The 21347-nt window shown below is 46.6% G+C and overlaps 1 long non-coding RNA gene and 1 pseudogene across 1 annotated transcript; both read left to right on the forward strand.

Annotated features, from left to right (window-relative positions):
* Window positions 1–251: 251 nt before the first annotated feature.
* LOC116798924 lies at window positions 252–21056 on the forward strand. The gene is made up of 3 exons (XR_004360967.1): window positions 252–2223; window positions 11590–11594; window positions 21046–21056. It is a non-coding gene; the product is annotated as an uncharacterized LOC116798924 (long non-coding RNA).
* Window positions 2273–3540, forward strand: LOC116798921 (annotated as a pseudogene).
* Window positions 21057–21347: the final 291 nt, after the last annotated feature.

The following is a 21347-nucleotide window of genomic DNA, read 5'->3' on the forward strand; positions in this document are numbered from 1 at the left end:
ACCCACATGAAGGGCTATTTAAAGGAGGTACAGCTCCTTTAAAAAAGAACACACTCTTTCCCAGCGGATAAATCAAATCACACCTTGACTGTGGGCCTTCGAGCAGCCACCATCAAAGAGTGTGTCAAAGCTCTGCACCTAAAAATCCAAACCTCCCCATGACTCCCTCCCCCCTAATAGGTTAACTTATGACAAATAAGAGAATTTATGCTAAAATAAGTAAATTGGGATCTCCCTCTACGGCACAAGTTTACATTACAATATTATTAACAAGCCATCATAAGATATTTTCTAACCCTAACAAGACCCTATATCAAAAACCTTGTTCACCTGCCTACGGAGTGCCTCTCAAAGAATGATTAAAATCTGAAAAAGGAACTAGGCAAATTCAAGGCCCGACTGTTTACCAAAAACATAGCCTTTAGCAAACCAAGTATTAAAGGTGAAGCCTGCCCAGTGACAGCACGTTCAATGGCCACGGTATCCTAACCGTGCAAAGGTAGTGCAATCAATTGTCCCATAAACTGAGACCTGTATGAATGGTTCAACAAGGTCTTAGCTGTCTCCTACAGATAATCAGTGAAATTGATCTTCCTGTGCAAAAGCAAGAATAACTTCATAGGACAAGAAGACCCTGTGGAACTTTAAAATCTGCAACCACTCCCATAAACAACTCTCCTCCACAGGACCTACTCCCCTGGGATATCGCTGGCATGCATTTTTTGGTTGGGGCGAACTTGGAGATAAACCTAACCTCCAAAAACCAGACGACTCATCATGACCAAGAACAACTCAACAACGTACTAACAGTAACCAGACCCAATATAATTGATTAATGAACCTAGTTACCCCAGGGATAACAGCGCAATCTCCTTCAAGAGCCCCCATCGACAAGGAGGTTTACGACCTCGATATTGGATCAGGACATCCTGGTGGTACAACCGCTACCAAGGGTTCGTTTGTTCAACGATTAACAGTCCTACGTGATCTGAGCTCAGACTGGAGTAATCCAGGTCGGTTTCTATCTCTGCTATAACTCCTTCTAGTACGAAAGGACCGAAGAAGTAAGGCCTATACCACAAGCACGCCTTCGCCCCCAGTAATGAACCCAACTAAATTACTAAGGGTTCCATCATATCCCCTCCTCCTAGAAAAGGACCGCTACCGTGGCAGAGCTTGACAAATGCAAAAGGCTTAAGCCCTTTACCCAGAGGTTCAAATCCTCTCCCTAGTTCCACATAAAACACATGACAATTCACCCAGCCCTGACCTACCTCATTATATCATTATCCTATGCTCTATCCATCCTCATCCCCGTAACATTTCTCACCCTAGTCAAACGTAAAGTTTTAAGCTACATACAAGCCTGAAAGGGACCTAACATTTTAGGACCATGTGGTCTCTTGCAACCGTAGCAGATGGAGTAAAATTAATTATCAAAGAGCCAATCCGTCCATCAACCTCATCCCCCTACTTATTTATGACCACTCCTATCTTAGCTCTCCTCCTAGCAATCACAATCTGAACACCGCTCCCACTACCCTTTCCCCTCACCGACCTAAACCTCGGCATACTCTTTCTCGTAGCTCTATCCAGCTTAGCAGTCTACTCTATCCTATGATCAGGGTGAACCTCTAACTCAAAATATGCCCTAATTGGTGCCCTACGAACAGTTGCACAAACCATTTCCTGTGAAGTCACCCTAACCATTATCCTCCTATCTGTGATTATTCTAAGTGGCAACTACACCCTAAACACTCTTGCTACAACCCAAGAACCCCTCTATCTCATTTTCTCTTCCTGACCCCTAGTAATGATGTGCTACATCTCCTCACTTGCTGAAACAAACCATGCCCCATTCGACCTAACAGAGGGAGAGTCTGAACTAGTCTCAGGGTTTAATGTAGAGTATGCTGCAGGACCATTTACCTTATTCTTCCTGGCTGAATATGGTAATATCATACTAATGAACACATTCACGACCATCCTATTTCTAAACCCCAGCTCACTTAGTCTCCTCCAGGAACTCTTCCCTTTAACTCTAGCTACAAAAACCCTCCTCGTCTCCTCAGGCTTCCTATGAATCTGCGCCTCCTATCCTCGATTCCGTTATGATCAACTTATATATTTACTTTGAAAAAACTTCTTACCCCTAACGCTAGCCTTATGCCTATGACATACTAACTTCCCTCTCTCCTATGAAGGCTTACCCCCCTACCTAAGGTACCCTAGGAAATGTGTCTGAATTCAAAAGGATCACTATGATAAAGTGAACATAGAGGTATACCAACCCTCTCATTTCCTAAACTTAGAAAAGTAGGAATCGAACCTACACTAAAGGAATCAAAATCCTCTATACTCCGTCTATATTATTTTCTAGTAAGGTCAGCTAATTAAGCTCTCGGGCCCATACCCCGAAAATGATGGTTCCACTCCTTCCCTTACTAATGAATCCCCAAGCTAAATTAATCTCCACAACAAGTTTACTCCTGGGAACCTCTATTACAATCTCAAGCAACCACTGAGTAATAGCATGAGTCGGCTTAGAGATCAATACTTTAGCTATTCTTCCCTTAATCTCAAAGAGCCACCATCCACGGGCCATTGAAGCTTCTACCAAATACTTTCTAACTCAAGCAGCTGCATCCACACTACTCCTGTTCTCTAGAATGACCAACGCATGATTCTCCGGCCAGTGAGACATCACCCAACTAACTCACCCCGTATCATGTATACTATTGACAATTGCAATTTCAATTGTCCCATTCCATTTCTGATTCCCAGAAGTCCTTCAAGGTTCAACCCTAATAACATACCTCCTACTAACTACAGTTATAAAATTTCCCCCAATCACCGTATTTTTCCTTACATCCCCTTCACTTAACCCAACCCTACTATCTTCAATAGCTATCGCTTCCGCAGCCCTAGGAGGCTGAATAGGGTTAAACCAAACTCAAACTCGCAAAGTTTTGGCCTTCTCATCCATCGCCCATCTAGGATGAATGGCTATTATCCTCATCTACAACCCTAACCTCACTTTAATTACCTTCTATCTGTGTGCTATAACAACCTCCACTATCTTCTTCATTCTTAACACAACCAATACCCTAAAATTATCCACTGTAATAGCTGCATGAATAGCTGCATCCCCCCATTAAGCACAATCTTTATACTTGCACTCCTCTCCCTCGCAGGTCTTCCTCTCCTAACAGGATTCCTACCTAAATGATTAATTACCCAAGAGCTTACTAAACAAGAACTAACCATAGCAACCACAACCATTGCCCTACTCTCCTTACTCGGACTTTTCTTCTACCTCCGTCTTACCTATTGTGCAACTATCACACTACCCCCAAACTTCACTAACTACATAAAACAGTAGTAAACTAACAAATCAACTAATATTCTAACTACAACCTTTACTACTTTATCAATTATACACTTGCCATTATCCCCCACACTACGCGCAATCTCCTAGAAACTTAAGTTATTTAAACCGAAGGCCTTCAAAGCCTTAAACAAGAGCTAGTCCCTCTTAGTTTCTGTTAAGATTCACAGGATACTAACCTGCATCCCCTGAATGCGACTCAGGTGCTTTAACTAAGTTAGAACCTTTTCCTAGACAGATGGGCTTTGATCCCATAAAATTTTAGTTAACAGCTAAATGCCCTAACCAACAGGTTTCTGGTGCCAACAGGCACTAGATCCCGGTGCGTATCTAACGCACATCAATGAGCTTGCAACTCAACATGAACTTCACTACAGAATCGATAAGAAGAGGAATCAAACCTCTGTAAAAAGGACTACAACCTAACGCTTCAACACTCTTACCTATGACTCTCATCAATCGTTGATTATTTTCCACCAACCACAAAGATATTGGCACACTTTACCTTATTTTTGGTGCACGAGCTGCTATAATTGGCACAACCCTAAGCGTCCTCATTCAAGTAGAACTAGGACAGCCAGGAACCCTTCTAGGTGATGACCAAATCAACAATCACTGCACATGCCTTCGTCATAATTGTCTTTATAGTAATACCCATCATAACCGGAGGATTCGGTAACTGACGAGTCCCCTTAATAATTGGCGCCCCTGACATAGCGTTCCCACGAATAAGCAACATAAGCTTCTGGCTCCTCCCCCTATCCTTTCTACTGCTCCTAGCATCTTCTACAGTGGAAACTGGAGTCAGAACAGGATGAATTGTGTACCCACCCCTAGCTGGCAATCTTGCCCACACCTGAGCATCAGTGGATCTCACTATCTTCTCCCTTCATCTGGCAGGTGTCTCCTCCATCCTGGGAGCAATTAACTTTATCACCACAGCAATCAATATGAAACCACCTGCTCTCTCACAATATCAACCCCCCCTATTCTTTTGATCCGTCTTAATTACTGCCGTCCTTCTTCTCCTCTCCCTACCAGTTCTTGCTGTTGGCATCACAATACTTCTGACAGACCGAAACCTGAACACTACATTCTTCGACCCCGTAGGAGGTGGAGACCCAATTTTATATCAACACTTATTTTGATTCTTCGGACATCCAGAAGTTTACATCCTTATCCTACCAGGATTTGGAATCATTTCTCATGTTGTAGCCTACTACACTGGCAAAAAAGAACCTTTCGACTACATAGGCATAGTCTGAGCCATACTATCCATCGGTTTCTTAGGCTTCATCATATGAGCTCATCACATATTCACAGTTGGAACAGACGTAGACACCCGAACCTACTTTACATCCGCCACTATAATTATTGCAATCTCCACTGGTATGAAAGTCTTCAGCTGGCTAACTACCCTACATGGAGGAACAATTAAATGAGACCCATCTATACTATGAGCTCTAGGCTTTATCTTCCTTTTCACAATCGGAGGATTAGCAGGGATCGTTCTAGCTAACTCCTCTCTAGATATCACTTTACACAATACCTTCTACATAGTTGCACACTTCCACTATGTATTATCCATAGGAGCAGTGTTCGCCATTCTAGCTGGCTTTACACATTGATTCCCACTATTTACTGGCTATACCCTTCACCTTACATGAGTTAAAGCCCATTTTGGAGTGATATTCTCTGGAGTTAATCTAAGGTTTTTCCCACAACATTTCCTAGGTCTAGCTGGCATATCTCAATGATATTCAGGCTGCCCAGATGCTTATACCCTATGAAACACTTTATCTCCCATCGGCTCCCTCATTTCTATGGTCACTGTAATTATATTAATATTCATTATCTGAGAAGCCTTCGCATCCAAACGGAAAGTAATACAACCAGAACTAACTTCCACAAACATCGAATGAATTCACGGCTGCCCTCCCCCCTATCATACCTTCGAAGAACCAGCTTTTGTTCAAGTACAAGAAAGGAAGGAATCGAACCCTCATAAGCTGGTTTCAAGCCAACCACATCAAACCACTCATGCTTCGTTCTTATGGGTTGTTAGTAACATCATTACATAGTCTTGTCAAGACTAAATCACAGGTGAAAACCCAGTACATCCCATCTTCCACCCCATGGTCAACCACTCTCAATTTGGTTTTCAAGACGCCTTATCCCCTATTATAGAAGAACTTACTGAATTTCACGATCACGCCCTAATAGTCGCACTAACCAGTTGCAGCCTAGTCCTATATCTTCTAGCTCTTATACTCATAGAAAAACTATCCTCCAATACCGTCGATGCACAAGAAGTAGAACTTGTCTGAACAATTCTACCTGCCATCATCCGAATCATACTAGACCTCCCATCCCTCCAAATCCTCTACATAATAGATAAAATTGATGAACCTGACCTTACCCTTAAAGCTATCGGTCATCAATGATACCGATCTTATGAATATACAGACTTTAAAGTTTTATCTTTTGACTCTTACATATTACCAACTACGGACCTACTACTTGGCCACTTCCGCCTCCTAGAAGTTGACAACAGCATAGTAATTCCAATAGAATCTCCCATTCGAATCATTGTCACAGCTGATGATGTTCTCCACTCCTGAGCCGTACCTAGTCTAGGTGTAAAAACCGATGCTATTCCAGGACAACTAAACCAACCTTCTTTTATCACAACCCGTCCTGGAATCTTTTATGGCCAATGCTCAGAAATCTGCAGAGCTAATCACAGTTTCAAGCCTATCGTAGTAGAATCAGTCCCTCTAACGCACTTCGAAAACTGATCTTCACTTCTAACATCCTAATCATTAAGAAGCTATGAAGCAGCACTAGCCTTTTAAACTAGAGAAAGAGGACTACCCACCCTCCTTTATGACATGCCCCAACTAAACCCAGCACCATGACTTTTTATCATATTAGTTTCATGATTCACTTTTTCCCTTATTCGTCAGCCTAAACTCTTACTATTCACTCTGACTAACTCACCCTCCAATAAAATACTATTCACTATAAAAACCCCCTCCTGAGACTGACCATGAATCTAAGCTTCTTCGATCAATTCATAAGCCCATCACTTCTTGGAATCCCCCTTATCCTCACTTCGCTATTATTCCCAGCACTCTTATTTCCTTCCCCCAACAATCGATGAATCACAAACCGTCTTTCAACTTGTCAACTCTGATTCTTCCACCTAATCACAAAACAGCTAATAACCCCATTAAACAAAAAAGGGCACAAATGAGCCCTAATCTTATCATCACTCATAATCACACTACTAACAATCAACCTATTAGGCCTCTTAGCTCACACATTCACGCCTACTACTCAACTATCAATAAACCTAACCCTAGCCTCTATGACTTGCCACCTTACTTACTGGCCTGCGAAACCAACCTTAAGCATCCCTAGGGCACCTCCTACCAGAAGGCACCCCAACACCTCTAATCCTTGCCCTCATTCTAATCGAGACAACAAGCCTTCTCATTCAACCCTTAGCCTTAGGAGTCCGTCTCATGGTCAGCCTCACAGCAGACCACCTACTTATCCAACTCATTTCAACAGCCACTACCGTCCTTCTTCCCATTACACCTGCTGTATCCCTCCTAACTACAGCAATTCTCCTCCTCTTAACAATTCTTAGAAGTAACTGTAGCAATGATCCAAGCCTATGCCTTCATACTCCTACTAAGCCTTTATTTACAAGAAAACATTCAACCCCTAATGACACACCAAGTACACTCCTTCCACATAGTAGACCCAAGCCCTTGACCTATTTTTGGAGCAACAGCAGCTCTCCTCACTACTTCCGGGTTAGCCATATGATTTCACCACAACTCCACACAACTCTTACTTCTACGCCTACTCTCCATAATTCTGGTGATAATTCAACGATGACGTGATATTGTGCGAGAAAGCACATTCCACAGTGCATACCCCCACAGTTCAAAAAGGCTTATGCTACGGAATAATTTTGTTTATTACATGCGAAGCCTTCTTCTTCCTAGGATTCTTCTGAGTATTCTTCCACTCTAGTTTAGTCCCTACCCCAGAACTTGGAGGACAATGACCCCCTATAGGGATCAAACCCCTTAATCCAATAGAAGTCCCTTTACTAAATACTGCAATCCTCCTAACCTCAGGAGTCACGGACACATGAGCACATCATAGCATTACAGAAGGTAATTGAAACCAAGCCACCCAAGCTTTACTCATAACTGTCCTATTAGGATTCTACTTCACAGCATCCCAAGTAATAGAATACTATGAAGCTCCATTCTCTATCGCCGACGGAGTGTATGGATCAACTTTCTTCGTAGCTACAGGATTCCATGGGTTCCATGTAATCATGGGATCATCCTTCCTCTTAATCTGCCTTATCAAATTCCACTTCACATCCAACCATTACTTTGGCTTTGAAGAAGTGGCTTGATACTGACATTTTGTTGATATTATCTGACTATTCTTCTACATAACAATTTACTGATGAGGATCTTACCCTTCTAGAATATTAATTACAATTGACTTCCAGTCTCTAAAATCTGGATCAAAACCAGAGGAAGGCAATTAACATAATCGTCTTTATATTTACCATTTCTCTATCACTATGTATTATCCTAGCCACATTAAACTTTTGACTAGCTCAAATAAATCCAGATTCAGAAAAGCTATCCCCATACGAATGTGGCTTTGACCCACTAGGTTCCGCTCGCCTTCCATTTTCAATCCGATTTTTCCTTGTTGCAATCCTATTTCTTTTCTTAGACCTAGAAATTGCCCTCCTATTACCCCTCCCATGAGCTACCCAACTACACTCCCCCCTCATCACCCTAACCTGAACCTCCATCATCATTCTCCTCCTCGCACTAGGATTAGTCTACGAGTGAATCCAAGGGGGTTTAGAATGAGCAGAATAACCACAGAAAGTTAGTCTAGTAAAGACAGTTGATTTCGGCTCAACAAACCACAGTCCTACCCTGTGACTTTCTCAATGACCTTTCTGCATATAAGCTTCTACTCTGCCTTCACCCTAAGTAGTTTAGGACTAGCCTTTCGCCGAATACACCTAATTTCTGCTCTACTATGCTTAGAAAGTATAATATTATCCGTATACATTGCTCTATCCATATGACCAATCCAAGCCCAGATAACATCTTCCACCTTAATGCCCGTTCTCATGTTAGCATTCTCAGCCTGTGAAGCAGGTACCGGTCTCGCAATCTTAGTATCTTCCACCCGAACTCATGGGTCAGACCACTTACACAACCTAAACCTACTACAATGCTAAATACTACTCCCCATAACCCTTCTGTTCCCCCCAAAATTTCTATGGCTCAATGTCACCTCCCACAGCCTTTTAATTGCAACTGTTAACTTGCAGTGACTTTCTCCAACCTATTACCCAAGCAAAAATCTATCCCAATGATCTGGTATTGATCAAATTTCATACCCTTTTTAGTTCTATCTTGCTGACTTCTACCTCTTATAATCCTATCAAGCCAAAATCACCTCCAACGCGAACCACCCACATGAAAATATATCTTTATCATAACTACAATCCTCACCCAACCATTTATTATTCTGACCTTTTCAACCTTAGAATTGATACTGTTTTATATCGCATTTGAAGCTACCTTAATCCCCACCCTAATTCTAATTACACGATGAGGTAGCCAACCAGAACGCTTAAGTACTGGAATCTATCTGCTATTCTACACACTAATCAGCTCTCTTCCCCTATTAGTTACGATTCTCTATCTTCACACTCAAACAGGAACCATACACGTTGCCATAATAAAACTTTTACATTCATCTCTTACAAACTCCTGAACAGGTCTCATATCAAGTCTAGCCCCCCTTTACGGCTTGCACTTATGACTCCCAAAAGCACACGTAGAAGCACCAGTCGCAGGATCCATACTTCTAACTGCACTTCCCTCAAACTTGGAGGGTATGGCATTATACGTATCTCAGTAATCACAAACTCCTTACTAGATTACCTCTACTACCCATTCTTAACCCTAGCCTTATGAGGAGCACTAATAACAAACTCCATTTACCTAGGCCAAATTGAACTTAAATCATTAATTGCCTACTCCTCAGTAAGCCACATGGGTCTAGTCATTGCAACAATAATCCAAACCCACTGATCTTTTTCAGGAGCCATAATCCTAAGAATCTCTCATGGACTTACCTCCTCCATGCTATTCTGTCTAGTTAACACAAATTATGAATGCATGCATAGCCGTACTCTCCTTTTAACACAACCCCTTCTACCTCTCATAGGAATCTGATGACTTCTAGCCAACCTAACAAACATAGCTCTTCCTCCCACCACCAACTTAATAGCTGAACTAACTATCATAATTGTTCTTTTCAACTGTTCCATCTTCGTCATTATCCTGACTGGAGCTGCATCCTATACCCTATATATACTCATCATAACCCAACGAGGGCCAACCCCAACTTACATTATAACCATCCAAAACTCAAATACACGAGAACATCTACTTATAGCGCTTCACATCCTACCCTCCCTCCTCCTCATCCTAAAACCAGAACTAATCTCAGGAATCTCCACATGCAAGCATAGTTTAAACCAAACATTAGACTGTGATCCTAAAAATAGAAGTTAAACCCTTCTTGCCTGCCGTGAGGAGGTTTAACCAACAAGAACTGCTAACTCTTGCATCTGAGCCTAAGACCTCAGCCCCCTTACTTTTAAAGGATAACAGCAATCCACTGGTCTTAGGAACCATTTATCTTGGTGCAAGTCCAAGTAAAAGTAATGGACTTCCCACTAATCCTTAATACCTCTACATTCTTAACCTATCCTCCTTCCCCTTCTATCCAAGAACTATCAGAACTCTCCAATCACTATTATATATACAGTTAAAACTTCCTTTATAACCAGTTTAATCCCCACAATCGTTTCCATTTACTCGAATATAGAAAACACTACTTTTTATTGGGAATGAAAATTTATTACAAACTTCAAAATCCCCTTTAGCCTCAAAATAGACCGATACTCCTTAATGTTCTTTCCCATTGCACTATTCGCAACATGATCCATCCTTCAATTCGCAACATGATATACAGCTTCAGAGCCTCATACCACAAAATTCTCTCCCTACCTCTTAATCTTTCTCATCGCTATACTCACCTTAATCATCACTAAAATATTTCTCCTACTCATTGGCTGAGAAGGAGTCGGAATCATTGGATGATGGCACGGCCAAGCAGAAGCTAATACTGCCGCACTTCAAGCTGTACTTTACAATCGTATTGGAGATATTGGGCTAATCCTCTGCATAGCATGACTAACCTCTTCAACAAACACCTGAGAGATTCAACAGCAATCCTCCCTAAACCAAATACCCCTCCTCCCTCTCATGGGACTTATCCTAGCAGCCACAGGAAAATCCACCCAATTTGGCCTCCATCCGTGACTCCCAGCCGCCATGGAAGGACCTACCGCAGTATCTACCCTACTACATTCCAGCACAATAGTAGTTGCCGGAATTTTCCTACTCATTCGCACTCATCACATATTATGTAACAACCAAATTGCCCGCACTATGTGCCTTGGTATAGGTGCTCTATCCGCACTATTTGCCACTACATGCACTCTTACCCAGAACGACATCAAAAAAATTATCACTTTCTCTGCGTTTAGGCAATTAGGCTTAATAATAGTGTGGGGGGAAACAGTTTTCCCCCTGTAGTTATAAAATGGTAAAACCCCAGGGGGTGGTGACCCTTGAAGTTTTGAGGTTTTACCCAGTGAGTGCTTCTGCAAAATATAAACATATCACAACCAGAACGGAAGAGAAGGTAGTTGTAGTGCTGTTGTAGAAGAAGTAACCATGTTCTGAGGCCACGAGGAAGGGGCTCGGAGCCCCTTGGGACCTCTGAGCTCCACCAGCCCCGGCTGGGGGGGGCTACAGGGACTTGGAACAGCGAGAGGCTGGGCTAAGTACCTGTGGCTGAAAGTTAAATAAGTTTTCTCCACCGTGAGCAAGCAGAGACAGAGCAGCAGCAGTGGCAGAACTGCACTGACTGAAGAAACGGTGGCAGAGAGCCAGGAGAGATAAGACCAAGTAGCAACAACAGGCAGGCAGCAACACAGAGAGAACTCCTGGAAGGAGAGAGAGAAAGAGAACGAGAACCAGCAGCAGAAAGAGAGGAAGTTGGGGTAAGAACTGAAATAAAACCCCATACTCCTCTGAGACCTCTGAGAAAGGAGGAGGATGATGCACTCTTACTTGAAAGAGTCTTGAAGTGCTACAACACTGCAGAAAGAGCTGTAAAGTTCAGAAGGAATGCGGAGGGGATGACCTTGGCCCCCCCGCTGCTTGAGGTACAGCATGGAGCTCTGCAAAGGGGAATTTGAATCCCCTGAAGATAGGGACCATCACGAAGACCCTGAGCTTCGTGATATGACGTAGTGAAGTAACCCTGGTCCCGGTGAACACAACCTACGGAAGAGGACCCTTGTTTGAAGACGAGTAGCCCAGGGGCTTGGAAACCCCCCTCGTGTGTACTGGCAGAGATCCAGCTGCTGCATGAGAAGAAGTGCGAAAGAGATAGACCTGCTGCCTTAGAGACATTACTGCTCTGAAGAAGGCTCTTCCCTTCTGGACTTTTATTTGGAGGGGAGAAGAGATTTGATCCATTGTAAATACTTATGTCATGGTAGAGATAATTAAAATTGCATATAATGTAGTATTTATTTGTACAGTCATTGTAATATATTCCCTTTCCCCCATTCTGAGTCTCGTGTGGTTGTCTGGAAAACCCATCTCACATTGGGTTGAGATGTGGGAGGGTGTTTGGACTAGGGAATTGGATTTTAGGGTTCTCAAACCATGACAGAGGGCCAGCCTGGGCACTCCATGGGCAACAAGAGCTTTCTGTGCTGGCACTTTTGTTCTGGGAGGAATCTTCGTCCGTATGAAATTTGGGAGTCTGGTTGGCATTTGGGAGGCAGGGTTGAAAAAAACCACAACAGCCCATATTACCAGGAAAGAAAAACTGGAAGCAATGGTTTTTTGTTGCAACTGGGTTTGTCAGCCTGGAGACTTCTTGGGCAGCAACAGCTTTCTGTGTTGGTACCTTTGGTGTGGGAGAAATCTTTGTATGCAATTTTGGGAGTTGTGTTGTCAGTTGGGAAGTAGGGTTGAAAACAGGAAACAACAGCCCATACAACCAGAAAAGAAAGCCTGGAAGCTTTGGCTTTGTGGTGCAGTTGGTGGGCCAGGTTGGGCATTCCATGGGCAGCAAGAGTTTTCTGTGCTGGAAAATTTAGTCTGTGATGTGTCTTTGTTTGTATGTAATTCCGGGAGTCGGGCTGTCATTTTGAAGGCATGGTAAAAAAACCTAAACAATGACCCTTATCCCCAGGAAAGAAAGCCTGGAAGTTTTGACTTTGTGTTGCAGTTGGTGGGTCAGGCTTGACACTATATGGGCAGCAAGAGATTTCTATGCTGGCACTGTTGCTGTGGGCGGAATTTTCATTTGTATGCAATTTTGGGAGTAAGGCTGGCAGTTGGGAGGAAGGGCTGAAAACAGGAAACAACAGCCCTCATCCCCAGGATAGAAATCCTATTTTCTTTTCTCAGGTCTGCCTCACAACTGCCTGCCCGAATCCCAAAATTGCGTAGAAACAAAGATTCCTCCCACAGAAAAGGTACCAGCACAGAAAACTCTTGCTGCCTATGGAGTCTCCAGGTTGACACACCAACTGCACCACAAAGTCAAAGCTTCCAGGCTTTCTTTCCTGGGGAGAAGGGTTATTGTTTGCTTTTTTCAACCTTGCCTCCCAACTGCCTGCTCCACTCCCAAAATTGCATACAAACAAAGATTCCTCCCAGACTGAAAGTGCCAGCACAGAAAGTTCTTGCTGCTCATGGAGTGCTCAGGTTGGCCCACCAACTACACCACAAAGCCAAAGCTTCCAGTCTTCCTTTCCTGGGTAGATGTGCTGTTTTATGCTTTTTTCAGCCCTGCGCTGAAACTGTCAGCCTGACTCCAAAAATTGCATATGGAGGAAGATGCCTCCCAGAACAAATATGAAAGGACAGAAAGCTTTTGCTACCCCTGGAGCACCTAGGCTGGCACACAAAGCAAAAGCTTTCTTTGCTGGGCACAAGGGGTGTTGTTTACTTTTTTCAACCCTTCACTTATTCTGCCTGCCAGAGTCCCAAAATCCCATACGGACGAACATTCCTCTCAGATCAAAGATGCCAGAAAAGACACAGGGATATTGGTGACATCATTGAGGACATGGGTACCACCCCTGGGGACATCCGTGACATCACAGGGACATTGCTGACATCACTGGGGACACCGGTCAAGACAGAGTCATGCTGCAGTAAAAGAGGTGGAATTTTATTTTGAGAGAGAAGGAGGGAAATAGAGGACTGTTGGGTGCTGGAAGAGCATTAGGAGAGTATTGCGAGATTTGGGAGTCCCCCCAAATTGGTGGGGGACTCACAGTGATAGGCAAGTCTTCAGAAAAGCACCAGATCAAGCATCCGGATATTTTTGTCTTAGTTGAGGTCTTCTTCCTACGTTTAACATGCTGAGCGCTCCAGACACCCCTCTCTCTAACATTCCCTTCCATGTCTCAAAAGTCTGCCCCTTATCAAGGGGCTTTTTGGCCAAACGGATTCCCCACCAGTCCCCATAGTCCGGGACTATGTTCCCTGTTTCTCACAACTGGTCAACTTACCCTTGCAGTTCTCTGCCTGTATTTTGGATCATTTCTGTCATGCTGCTCACTGCAGCACTGCCACGAGCATCAACCATCGGTTTTTCCAGAGCTGTCGGTGTAAGATTCGAGCACTCTGGAAGTTTAAGTCTAAGGGCTGTAGTGTGTCAGCCCTCTGGTCTGCAGGCAGGGACAGGCAATTAGCACTTCTGTGGCACAGCCACCCTCTGCAATAGTATTTCCATCCTACCAAGGGATCTCCTCTGGGTGGTGCCTGAAGATTTAGGTCTTCTTGTAAGTCCTCTCTCAAGAACATAGTGAGGAGAAAAAACCACCAGTGAACATCTCAAGAGTGGCACTGTGTTAGGGGAAAGAACTCAACAGTGTCTGTGCACTTCCAGGCTCCTGGGAGAGACATGAAGGACCACCAGGGCAGGGTGTGACCTATTGCCATGTGCACTGGAAAACCCAGGTCAACTCCCCAGGGCATGCATCCCAGACCTGCCAACCGCTCTTGGTTGGCACTCACAATGGAACCACTACTTCCAGCACTGGTTTCTCATCCAGCCCACAGAGATCCTTTAGTCTTCCCTGGAGAGACACAGAAGGACTAAACAGGGTGTCTCCGTTTGCATTGCACAGACAAGTCATGAGCACACACCTGGTGTTGGTGTGGAGAGATGACCCTGAGCAAGTACAAATGCCATCAGCCTCCTGGGAAGGTCTTGAAGTTATGTGGGACAAAGAGTGTCTTGGTGTCACACTGCATTTACAGTACTAAAGCCTAGCAAAGTCCCTGGATGCAGTTCTGGGATGTGCTTCCGTGGACAGAACTCCCCGTGTCCATCTCTGTGGGGCGTCTCAGATAGTGGCAGAGTAGGTGGCACCTCACAGGGCTGAGGTGCATCAAGGCTCCGGGTGTGGCAGCAGAAGCCCCAGGAGATACTGCCCCTGCTGCCATGAACTGTCTGTGTCTGTGTGCAAGGGAAGAACTTGTGTGTCTGAAAACGCTTGCGTGACCAAGCGGTGAGCCCCTGTCAGGGCACCACTGACTCTTGGCCAACTGATCATCCACCAGGACCCCAGAGGTCATTTTCCAGCACTGTTATGCAGCATGTCATTCCCAGTCTGTCTGTACATCTGGGGTTGCCCCATCCCAGGGACAAAATCCGGCAGAAACTCACTTCTTCAAATGTATAAAAATCTGTTTGGTTTCATTGCTCAGCGGAATGCAGGGGCGGGCGAAACCCCCTGTATCCCCCAGTCGTAAAAAAAGTGTACTTTACATATTGTTTAAGGATTTCTTTGAATCAGTCTCTGTGTTTAAAAATACAAAGGACCCTTCCGTCTTTCTTTTTTTTTCTGAGATCCTTTACCCAAGACCTTTCTTTGAATTTCAGGGACAATTCTGTGTGTGCAGGGATGGATAGGAAAAGACTCCTGGCATGGTAGATCTTCCAGGAAGCGTCAGTACTTGGTCTTCCAGAGCTGCTCTCTTTAACGTCCACACTCTGATCTGATCCCCCTCTGATTGCTGGGGTAAAACCTGAGTGCTCTGCCAGTTTGGTCACAGTTCTGCTGTGTGTCACTCCTGCATGTATATCACACAGATAGGTCAGTTTAAACACACAAACTACAATTCTCACAGCTAATAGGTAGATTTTAGCTGAACTTTCTCAGTCCTACTTTCTCACAACATTTCTGTGCACCTGTCCCTGTTTTCCTTTATGTTTATATTTTTCTCAGTCCCTCTGTTCAAAACAAGTCCTCGTTCTCATGAGACAGTGTTCCCTGTTCTCACGGGACAGCTCTCTCCTGCTGCTCCTCTGCTCTCTCAGTACGTTGTCAGGACCAGGGCCTCCATTCTCAGCCAGTTTCTTGTTCCATACCAGGGGTCCCGGCCCAGCCGAGATTCCCCACAGGGCTTGTCTTTGGGCAACCCTGTCCCTCGTGCTGAGCGCAGGATGTGACAGCAACTGGTACAGCTGGGCCCTGTCTGTGCCAGCAGCTGAAAGGAGCAGCCTGGGGAAAGCACATGGAAGCTACTGCTGTCAGGGCAGGGGAAAGGCCCCAGGAAGGCTGAGGGGTTGCCATGCTGCTGGAAAGGCTGTGTCCCACCTGCTGGATCTTTCCTAGGAGGAAGGAAACTGCCCGAGACAGAGACACTGCCCCACACTGCATTTGGAAAGGTGGAGAGAGGGGACGAGGAGAAAGAAATGTCCCTGCAAGGGCATTGTTGTGGGAGGAGAAGCATCCAGAAGGAGGAGGAGATCACTCCATGTGTGTATTTGAAGAAACAGAGTGTGAGGGCGGCGGTCAGGGAAGGGTTGCAAATGGCAGGGGTGAGAGCCGGGGGGGGAAACCAGATGGGTGTCTGCAACCTGCAGGGAAACAGAAGCAGCTGTGGGACAACACAGGACAAGTTGTGCTGGAGATGGCCAAGGGCACTGGCAAGGCATGTTAACTATTGCTCTTAGGACCAGAGCTTGTGCTTGCTTCATATATGTCAGAAGATTGCTTTAAAACATATTTTTGCAGCGAGACCTTATCACCACTGATGACAAACCTTATTAACCTGTCACAATTTGTATTAAGAAAGAGCGCTTTTCCCTGAACTGTTGAAGGGAGTTCTTTCAGTTGCCAGTGGTGGGAAACACTTCAGCAGGGTCTGCTGAGGGGTATTCATGTTGTTGGCTGAGATCCCCCTGACAAGGGCACTCAAATCACCCTCTGATCTTGTGAATCTTTACGTGAAGGATCTCATTACAAGATGCCACAGGCTGGTTGGACACAAGGGTCTCGACTTTCCGGGGGGCACTGACAGACACAAATCTAAACTCCCCCTCCTTTCGGGTGGCATTAAATTGCTGCAGCGAAGCAGGGTTGTCAAGGATAATCTGCTGCAAAAATACAAATCTCTGCCTTCCCGGGCTGGGAAAGACTTGGTTCAAAGGTTTCAGAAAGTTAAGGAGAAAATTGTGCTATGCATGGAACAATGTCAGGTTAGGCAGAAATGTAAGCAAGGAAATGGTAAAGGTACAATTCGTGTAGTGTTATAAGCCTGTTTGTCTTGTGCACAATAAGAAGCTAAAAATTCACCTGCTTCTGCATGGATTTCTGATGTTGAGTCTACTGTTTTGAAATCAGAAAATGTGCTGTTGAAGTCATCGTTAGCCTTTGAGAGGGAAACAGGAGAAAAATTGGATAAACTTGTTGCTAAAAATGAGCTGCTTCAAACTGAGTTTGACCACCTTCAAAGTCTTGTTGCACCAGAGTGCAGAGAGAAAACTGTTGCTAAAAAGACAGGCTCCTGGTTTGGTCAGGCAACTTCATAAACCAGTGTCTTACCCTGGCATTGAGACTTGGGAAACCACAGAGAACCCTGATTCTAAGTCTGAGGAGAGACAGAAACCGGGAGACTTTGAAGTTCAAGTGATGTTTCTACAGTCTCCCAACTTTCCTCACATTAATGAAAATTGGCTCATGAGGATCATGAGGATGCAGCTTCTGCTATGGGGAATTCTAAGCATTCTGGGGTCGGTAAGACAACCTGGTAAGTAACAATTGAGTGAATGGGGGGTTGTCTTGGGGGCTTGTTTCCTTTCTCTTTTCTGTCTCTCGGTTTCTCATTTTGTTTGCTACTTTCTTTGGAATAAATGTTGTTTTGTTCAGCTTTCAACTGGTTTCAGTTTTGGCAATCTCCCTGCTACACACAGACATAACAAACGACAGCATCAGCAGATGCCTTTCCATCCCTCTTTCCCTTCCCATTCCCTGTTCCTCTTCCCTTCCCATTCACGCAGTCAACACACTATTTCACTTCTCACTTTAACAAAGCTCTTTTCTCCTTCAAGCCCCTCAAAGGCGCCAATGCCACATAGGAGGCCACACACAAACAGTACTCCTCTTCCCACTTGACAACACCTTCCCCCTCACTGTTCTACAGGGAACACCATGAATCTGCTTGCAGAGGCCTCTCGTTTCCCATCAGCAGCTCAGTACAAGGAGCTAAAGGAGCTCAAGTCTTAGGCCACGAGAGCTGACAGTGAGGAAACTTTGGGAGCAAACTAATGCTGCTAACACTGACCCAGTTGAATCCAGCACACGATCACAGAATCCGAGTCCTTCAGCTCGGAAAAGACCTCCAAACTCATTGAGTCTTGTGCAGTCCCTCCGCGACCACCTGCAGGGACTGGATGATGCTTTGCACAAGCATCAAAAGGAATATTGTGAAAGCCACGGCCTGCAGGAGGACACAGAGAAGGGCTTGGCTGGGGTTGGGAAGGAGGGAGCTGGCGCTGGGGGAGCGGGGACGGGAGCCTCGGGGATGTGGTGCAGCAAGGACAGGGGCCCAGGCAGCTGGCACGTGGCAAGACCTCACCCCCTGCCCCAGTAGCAGCACCGGGCCCTGCCCAAGGTGCTCCTACCAGGGGCTGGGCCCTGCAGGAAGGGGCAGAACCCACTCCCTGGGGCGGCCTTGCTGCCCCGGCCCTCGTCCGACCCAACCTCTCCCTGTGTGTGCACTCCCCACAGCACAGGCTGCATTGGGCAGCATCCCCTGATGGGCCCTGCAGAGCTGCCCCACAGGGACACTTCCCTTTTATGTCACAGGCGCCAAGCCTGTCCCAGCCAGCCCTGCCCATTGTCCCCACCCTGGTTCAGTGACTCACAGTGGCCCCTGGCAACCAAAGAACCAAAGCTCCACACCCCCAGAGTGCAGCCCCACCCATCAGCAAGGGGCCCCCTAAGGGTTCCCTGCACAAAGCAGCCCCTCCAAACCCTTGTCAGATAGAAAACTGGGGGACATGACCCTTGGATGCTTTTGGTACAGATACAAGCTATTCTTGAATAATGCAGGGGGTCACTTTTTTATTATTCATATTTACAGTTATCCAGTTGGGGACAGGATGTCCTACGGGCTAATGTGGTGTCACATTTGGAGTGAAAAGTACTTTTCAAAGAAACCCAGGGTGCATGGGTGATGCAGAGGAAGCTGCCAATCACCCAATGTGAAGCTCAAAACACTGCTTCGCATCAGCACTGCCCTTTCACACACATCTTTTGCAAAGACAAAGATGTCAGGGTTTAGTTTCTAAATCAGTAACACTTGACAAGACCTCTTTATGAACTGACAGCAAGAGAACTTCGGAGCAGCTTAGGGTTGGCAAGTGTAGGAGCCCAGAAGAGAAGGGGTTGAGGGGTATGTCGTGAACACTGACAGCTGGATGGGCATGGAGCCGACCAAGGACTGCTGGTAAAATAGAAAGAACATGTGACTGGGGAAGGGGTCACGTGGAGTAGGGCAGCACTTTTCCCGGACAAACCTCCTTGTGCCAGTTCCAACAGACACAACAAACAAGTGACAGCATCAGCACAGAAGATCCTCTTTGCCTTGCCTTGCCTTGCCAGACACAAAAGACATCACCTGCTGGACTCTGCCCAAACATCAGGCCCCTCCTCTCCCTTCTCAACCACTCAACCAGATCTTGCCCACACCCACACCTGCCAGGGCCAACTGGCTGTTTCTCTTCTCTTTTCTGCCTGGGGATGAAGGAAGAAGGACAGGGAGGGCATTTGCCTTCAGGCCAGAGCAAAGGGGAAGGAGATCCCCCCAATCCATCCCCGGAAGGATGGGGGCTGGGGGGACCCCCAAGAGTATTTCACGGGGGGGAAAGAATGGGGGCACCCACAGGGTGTTGGGGGGGGAGGGACCCAGGAATCTCGTGGTGGGACACTGGGGGGTTTCCAGTAGTTTCTGGGGGCGGGGTTGACCCCCAGCAGTCCGGGGAGAAAAATGGATGGAGGAATCCACCGTAAAGGGTTGGGGAGACCCAAAAGATTCTAGGAGGGGGTTGGGAGGGGCCCAAGAGTACTGAAGAGGGTTTGGGGGTCCCCAGGAGGGAGTTTGGGGGTCTGAGGTGGTCCCAGGAGATTTTCAAGGGTTAAGGGGATGCATAGGAGATTTGGGGGGAGAGGAGGAAAGGTGGAGGGGCAGCCCCCAGGAGGGGGGATTTCGGAGGGTCCCCAGGACTCTTGGGGGGGATCTGGGCAGTTCCCGAGAGTCTTGGGGGAGATTTGGAGAGGTCACCAGGAGCCCCTGGGCCCCCCAAACTCACCAGACACCACTTGTTGGGGTCGCACGTGAAAAACATCGCGGTGGGGGGAGACACTGGGGCCAGGATCGATCGGGACCAATCGGGTTCAATCGCGATCCTCCCCTCCCCTGTCCCCACCGTCCCGCTCCCGGCAGCCCCCGTGGAAGTATCGACGTTCTGTTGGATGACTCACCGGCGCCAGGAGAGGGGTAGAGCAGAATTTGCCAATGATGTCATTCCAGCAGAGCCGTTCTATTGGCTGCGACCCACGAGGGAGCCTCAAGACCTGTTCATGGCTTGGAGGGGAAGGAGAGCCAGCATGATCAGGAACAGGGGTGCAGAGGGTGTTCCAGTGCCCAGGAAAGGGGTAAAAAACTTTCCCCTGTCTCTCCCAATGCCCCCTCAGCCCATCCCAGTGTCTCCCCTCTCTCCCAGTGCCCCCTAAACCCATCCTGGTCTCTTCCCTGCTCCCAAAGTGCCCTCATCCATCGAGTTCCCAGCCCGGCCCTGCCCCCTGCTCTGCTCCGGGCTGGGTTTCTCTCCTGCACGGGTAGCTGAGGTGGTTCCAGGGCTGGCGGGAGTTTTCAGGGTAGGAGGTGGCTCCCGACATGCTGCTGGAACCGCCCTGGGTGGGTACACCTCCCCCTGCCAGGGTGGGGGACCTCAGCCCCGGCCACCTCCTCACTAGAGAATGGGGGAGGGGTCGGCAGCTGGGAGGAAGGTTTGGGAAGGAATGGGGAGGCTGAGAAGGGGTTGGGGGACGTGGAGGTAACTGGGAAGAGGTTTGGGGGAGCTTGGGGGGTTGAGAGGGAGGTTGGGGAGATTGGGGCAACTGTGAGGGGTTTTGGGGAATCGTCAGGGGTCTGGGAAGGGATTGGGAGAGTTTGGGGGCATCCTCGAGGGGAAGGGGGCGACTAGGAGAGGGTTTGAGGGGTCCTGCGAGGGCTGGAGGTAACTGGGAGGGGTTTGGGGGCATCTTGTGGGCTTTTGTGGGTCTGGGAGGCAGTCTGGGGGCCTTGGAGGGTTTGAGGGGAAGTTGGGAGTGTCCTGTGGGACCAGGATGGGATTTGAGGGTTCCTGGAGGGGCTGGGAGGGCTTTATGCTGCGGTCATTATCTAGTACTGATGGGGGTAACCGGTGA

Source organism: Chiroxiphia lanceolata, chromosome 26 (assembly GCF_009829145.1).
Source record: "Chiroxiphia lanceolata isolate bChiLan1 chromosome 26, bChiLan1.pri, whole genome shotgun sequence".
Classification (NCBI taxonomy): Eukaryota; Metazoa; Chordata; class Aves; order Passeriformes; family Pipridae; genus Chiroxiphia; species Chiroxiphia lanceolata.